We start from the raw sequence: 6,559 nt of genomic DNA, 5'->3' as shown, positions 1-6,559 counted from the left end.
ACCAAATAATAGGAGGGAAAATACCCACCAGAACTAGAATACAAACACATAATGCTCAGAATTTAGCTCAGTTGGAAGAGTGAGCAAATTGAGAATCTGAGCCTTTCATTTAACAAACTTGAGCATATCCATAAATACGCTGCTAAACTCATACACTGATTGTCAGATAGAATATTGAAAGCTATCCATCATATTTCAGATTTTTCACTTATAAAAATAGAATCTAAATACAGGGAAATAAAACCCTTGTAAGTCTGGAAAACAGACCTAGCTTGATTTTTCTTGCCAAGTCACAAACACAATGGAGTAAATCTGCTGCAGAAAAAAAATCATTTTAAACACCTGTATTAACCTTTCCCTTAACTAGGTGAAGTGATGACTTGAGAAATACATATAAATCCACTCATATCAAATATCAATTTCCTTAATTATATAAATATTTGCGAGGAAGTAATATTTTGTCTGGTTTCTCTTTACTGCTTTCCTGTTCATATAATGAAATTTATTTCAAATGATGGTGGCAGAGACTTATTAAAAAGACTTGTACTTTGTGTTAGATGCTTTTTGCTTGTAATAACTGGGGTTTTCTATTGCATGTACTTACTGAACTGCCCTCTCAACCTCAAGCGTCCCCTCTGACTGCTCTTTTGACAGTATTCAAGTGCAACAGCAGCTACTCAATCATCACAGCTATGTAAATTCCCAGCTATGCACAGCATGGTGTCCTTTGAAAGTCACTGATGGTTGCAAAGCCTACACTTGTTCCCTAGGGACCATCAGGTACAATGGAAAAATGGGATCAGTAGATAAAAGATACACATTGACACCTCTCTAGAAAGAGCAGGTAAATCAAACACATACAGGAACAATTATCTCCATCTGGGACTCACATCATTTTACATTTACAAAAAAGTTGCCTGATACCTAATAGCAAAGGAGGCCCAGCAGATATACTGAATATTGTTCAGGACCTGTTGCTCTCCGGTATACCAAATGTCTCCTTGAAGGTGTAAACTGAATGGATAATGGCCATAAATGATAAACTCTATAGCTTACACAGAGTAGCACAACCTATCTACAGTAGTTTGGACTCTAAATCCAATATATCTGATTTCCTTTTAAGAGGAGCAGAGGAGACATGAGGAGAAGACCATGCAGGGACAGAGAGCCACCTCCACGTGACACAAAGGGCTCCCGAAAGCTGGAGGAAGCACAGAAGCTTCTTCCCCTGAGGCTTCAGAGAGTGTATTTGCTCACACCTTGACTTCACACTTCTGGCCTCAAGAATTGAGGAAGCATAATTTCTATTATTTTACCCCTCCCCCATCTGTGGTAATTGATTGTGGAAGCCCTCAGAAACTGATACAGCATCTGAGCACGAGGAAACAGAGCCCCAGAGAGGCAATGCAGTTGAGATGATGAAGTTATCAGAAGGACTCATCTTCACTGTCATCCTGAGACAGCCTTGGGAAAAGCAGAAAATTTTTCCTGCAAACGAGGAGACCCTTGCCTCAGTCAAGCAAGGTGTGATAGGTGGTTACGAGTGGGAAAGATGGGTGGAATTCACAGATCATGACCAAAAGCGGTGGCCCTGTGGCTTCGACCTCTGCTTGCATCAGCGGAAGCCCTCCCCTGGGAGGAGGCACAAAGGGAAGAGAAGGGAAGGGAAGGGAAGGGAAGGGAAGGGAAGGGAAGGGAAGGGAAGGGAAGGGAAGGGAAGGAAAGACACAAAGAGAAAACTATGGGGACCTCACAGGACCAGCACTGTGTGCTGCTGGAGTCAGGAAATGCCCTTCCTGTGGTTATGAGACAACATCAACCAGAATATTGAAAACATTCTACAGGTCTAGGAAAGGGAAAGGCCCCATCAGTTGGAGACTGGTGGCGAATGTGGAAAGCATGTAACAAAGTGATACTAGAGAACAATATGCACACCAAGGATGAAGGGAGAAGTGGATGAGAACAAGCCCAGATGGAGACATGGCACTCCTCAAAATGGATAAAAGCATCCTTGACTTTTTGTTTTGTTTTTTGTTTTTATAGTAAAAACAATGAACCCAAGGCCAATATACTGAGCTATATCCCCACCCGCATTGCATTTTAAAAAAAATTTTAAGACGGGGTCTTGCTAAGTCACTAAACTGCCCAGGGTGTGCTTAAACTACCAGTCCTTTTGCCTCAGCTTTCCCAATTGCTATAATTACAGGCATCCAACACCAGGCTGACTTCTCTGATTTTTGTAATGAGGCAAAACAACAGCTAAGGCTATTGGATTGGATAATGTGAAATTTATTTATAAAGCCTTTCTGAAACAAGGACCTTAGTCTTATATGATTCTCATTCCAATGTTCAGGTTCCCTCCCATGAGAACAGAAGCCTTCCTGAGCATTGTTGCCTCCTCACTGGCTGGCAGAGAGCACCACCCATTTAACAAGAGGCAGCTCTAGAAAGCTGTAGTCAACCTTCCTGAGGATTTACAATACAAATTACTTTTTAAAAAACAGAAGTTTTAAAATTGAAAAAAACCCCATATTTCCTAGAACAGCATAGTAATAAGTACCTAACAAATGTAGAATTACACTTATTCAATCAGGGTTGGGATGTTGGTGGGTGGTAGAGCACATGCTTAGCATGTTCAAGATTTGATCCCCAGTACTGCAAAAAAATTAATTAATTTTTAAAAATAAATGAATCAAAGTAATGATAATACTTTTGTTCACTATATCCTGGTACACTGAGATATTTTCAATGCAAGTAATAAAAATCTAAATTCAAACTGGCTTAAACACAAAGAAGGAATTTATTGCTATGAAACAGGAAAGGGTGAGGTTTATTCAGGCCTCAGCACTCTGCTTTTGCATCACCGTGGTCTTTGGGCTGGGTTCCCAAGATTGTTCCACCACTATAAAGGTAGATCCTTCCTCATTCACATGGAAGGGGAATAGAATCCAAATCAATATAAAGTCTCAAGGTCTGCATGGACTAACATCTCTAAGCCAGTCACTGTGGCCGGAGCAAGGCCAGATGCCTTGGCCTGCCCACATGGCCAGCTTTCCAGGGCCAGGAAGATGGGACTGTGTCAGTGAATGTGCACAAATTACCATCCACCTATAGAACAGGTGACGAGATCACTTGTACCCCAAGTGCACATCCATAACTACAGGGAGAGGGGTGAACAACTGGTATTTCCATCATACCAAGCCACTATCAATGTTGAACAACATACATTCTGGAATCATTTGCTTTTTCAGCAAAAAATCTTACCATGTTGATGTGACTGCAAAGAACATAATTCCATTTTTGTCTATAAAGTAACTGCCAAACTAATATTTGGGTAAAAATAAAGCAATTATTAGTTTGGTGATCATGTATACCAAATTAACATAATGCCATTTATATTAAGAAAAATCTCAAAATAAAAATTGAGATACCTTGTTCTATCTATTGAACTTTGGGAAGGACATTTGCCACAAATTTTTAGAAGGGAAATTTGGCACTATTTATCAAAATTGCAAATACATTCCTCTGTCCCCTTCTATGTTGTTGTTTTTGTTATTGTAATTTTCAGCAATTCTGCTTCTGAAATATATCCTACAAATTGACCTGCTCATATGAAGAAGAGAGACAGACTGAAACAACCTAAGTGTCCTTCAGTTGGGGACTGATGAAATAAAATGTGGGATCCCTGTTATAGAATACCATGCTTCTGTAACAGAATAAGGAAGTTCACTCTGTATCAATCCGAAACATGTTAAAGACTGAAAGTTAAGTGAGAAAAGCACTAAGCAGTGTATATTTTGAACAGTCTTTTGGTGCTGGGGATCACAGTTTCTGAAGCATGGGGATAGATTAGGTATTCAAATATTAAGACATTATATAAAATTAAATACTAAAAAGCAAAAATGTGATTTTATCAAATACTTAAAGACTTTACAGAAAGATCATTTCAGAAATGATGCCCTAATCTTTTTCTATGTAGAATTACCTCAAGACTGTTAAAGTAATAAACATATAATGAGATAATATGGTTTTCTAATTTTAAGGAGCTACAATTTTTGACTCCAGTTTTCTTTGAATCTACATATGTTTTGGGTATGGCTCATTTAAGCTCTTTCAGTCATTTTGATCTTTGGGATTTTGGGGGTGGGGATTTTGCTTTTGTTTTTTCTTCCTTAGAATTGTGCCCTTCTTATTCCACTTGTTGAACTTACCCTTCTTCCCTTCTCAGAGAACTCTGTGCATCCTGCTTATTCAAGTTTGAAATTATGTATTTTTTGCGTAATTGTTTTATTTATTATTCATGTTAACTGGATTGGAAACTTCATGATAAACTATAGTTTATCTATTTACTCCTGTATCCAAAAGGTTCAGTGTGAATTTATTACCTAATCTTGCTCAATCCATCTTTCTCAAATTGGGTGAATTGTATCGTTATTGACACAGGTTGAAAATTAGTGGAGAGTACTCTAATTCTAGGCTATTGTATTATAACAGAACAAAATCCAGGTAAATATTTCCAATAAAGAGAAAACTTCTGTATTTAGAATACAAGTAGTGCTTTTTGACTCCAAAGTGGTTTTTTCCTTGTAGTATGGATGCATTTTATATTGATTTCTCTCAACACATCTATTATCCAGCTCTTTTTAAAGCTACATTTAGGGCAGCAGCTTTCCTTCATAAGGAAGCCTTTCTCCCTTGTCTTCACTAACCTTTCCCTTCCAAAAGCACTGCAAGTAAATATACAATCTTTGCACAAATATTTTGCTAGGCAAGTGAATCTCTATGATTTGTCCCCTAAGGTACTATAGTACCATTTCTAGCTAAATTGCTGATCCTAATCTCCCATATACAAATTCTGGAATCTTCATTTCACACTCACTTTTAGCTTGTGCTTACCCACACTGATAAGCAATGTATATTAAAAACTGAAAAGACTAGAATTGCTCACCCTTCTGAGAGCTTGTCATTGAATTCAAATTATTTCCTTTTTTTTTTGGTTTTTAATTAATTTTATTGAGACATTTTAGGTATGCAATATAATGACATTCATCATTGGAAATTTGCACCTTTATATAATCTCTCTTGGTTTTTATTTTTCCCCCTTCCCTTGCCCTCCCTTCAACCCCTCCATCCCTCCCTATCTACAAAGACTTTGTTTCCTTTTTTCATTTTCTCATATTAATCCCATTCCTTTCTTTCCTTTCTCCTACCCCCTCGCATTTCTCCTTCCCATTTGCCCCTTTTCTTCCTATTTTACATTATCTATTATACCTTTTAGTCCTTATTTACACTTTCAGTTTCCATTTAGCTATAAATGTCTCTAATTTCTCATTTTTTATGACTGAGTAGTACTCCATTTTATTTTTTTTTTTAAACCACATTTTCTTTATCCAGTCTCCAGTTGATGGGCATTTGGGATGTTTCCAAGTTTTAGCTATCATGAATTATGCTGCTATGAACATGGGTGCACATATATCATTGTGGTATGATTCTTTTAATTCTTTGGGGAAGATACCCAGTAGGGGAATAGCTGGGTCAAATGGGACTTCCAGTCCTAGTTCTTTGAGGTATCACCATACTGATTTCCACAGTGGTTGCACCAGTATACACTCCTACCAGCAGTGGAGTAGTGTTTCTCTTTCCCCATAGCCCCACCAGCATTTGTTGTTAGTTGATTTTATGATAGCAACCATTTTAAGGTTGGAATCTCAGCATTGGAATCTCAGGTTGGAATCTCAGCATTGCTTTCACTTGCATCTCTTGAATAACCAGTAATGTTGAACATTTTTTCATATGCTTATTTGTTATTTCTACAAAGACCTTTTCTCTGAAAACTATAGCACTCTGAAAAGAGAGATTGAAGATGATATCAGAAAATGGAAAGACATCCCCTGCTCCTGGGTAGGAAGGATCAATATAGCAAAAATGACCATACTTCCAAAACTGCTATATAGATTCAATGCAATTCCAATTGAAATTCCAGCAGCATGCTTCATGGACCTTGAGAAAACAATCCAAAAATTCATTTGGATCAAGAAGAGACCTAGAGGAACAAAAGCAATTCTAGGCAACAGAGACATGGCAGGGGGTATCACAATCCTCAATTTGAAACTATACTACAAAGCCGCTGTGATAAAAACAGCATGCTACTGGCAAAGAAATAGACCTGAGGACCAGTGGAACAGATTAGAAGATGCAGAAACAACTCCAGACACACTCAGCCGCCTGATCTTCCACAAAGGAGCCAAACACCCTTACTGGAGGAAAGATAGCCTCTTTAATAAATGGTGCTGGAAAAATTGGGTTTCAACTTGCCAAAGATTAAAACTAGACATATCTCTCACCATACACTAAACTAAAATCAAAATGGATTAAAGATCTAAATATTAAAATAGAAATGCTGAACCAGCTGGAACAGAGGTTGGGTAGAACTCTTGAAGACATTGGTGTAGGAAAAGAGTCTATGAATAAAACCTCAGTTGCCCATGAACTAGCACAAACAGTCAACAAGTGGGATTTTTTCTTATTAAAAAGCTTCTGCACAGCCAGAGAAACCACC

The sequence above is a fragment of the Heterocephalus glaber genome, unplaced genomic scaffold (genome assembly GCF_053883595.1).
Source record: "Heterocephalus glaber isolate CG9 unplaced genomic scaffold, H.glaber_assembly_v1.0 deba00001461, whole genome shotgun sequence".
Classification (NCBI taxonomy): domain Eukaryota; kingdom Metazoa; phylum Chordata; class Mammalia; order Rodentia; family Bathyergidae; genus Heterocephalus; species Heterocephalus glaber.
Note: the sequence above shows the minus strand (reverse complement) of the source record.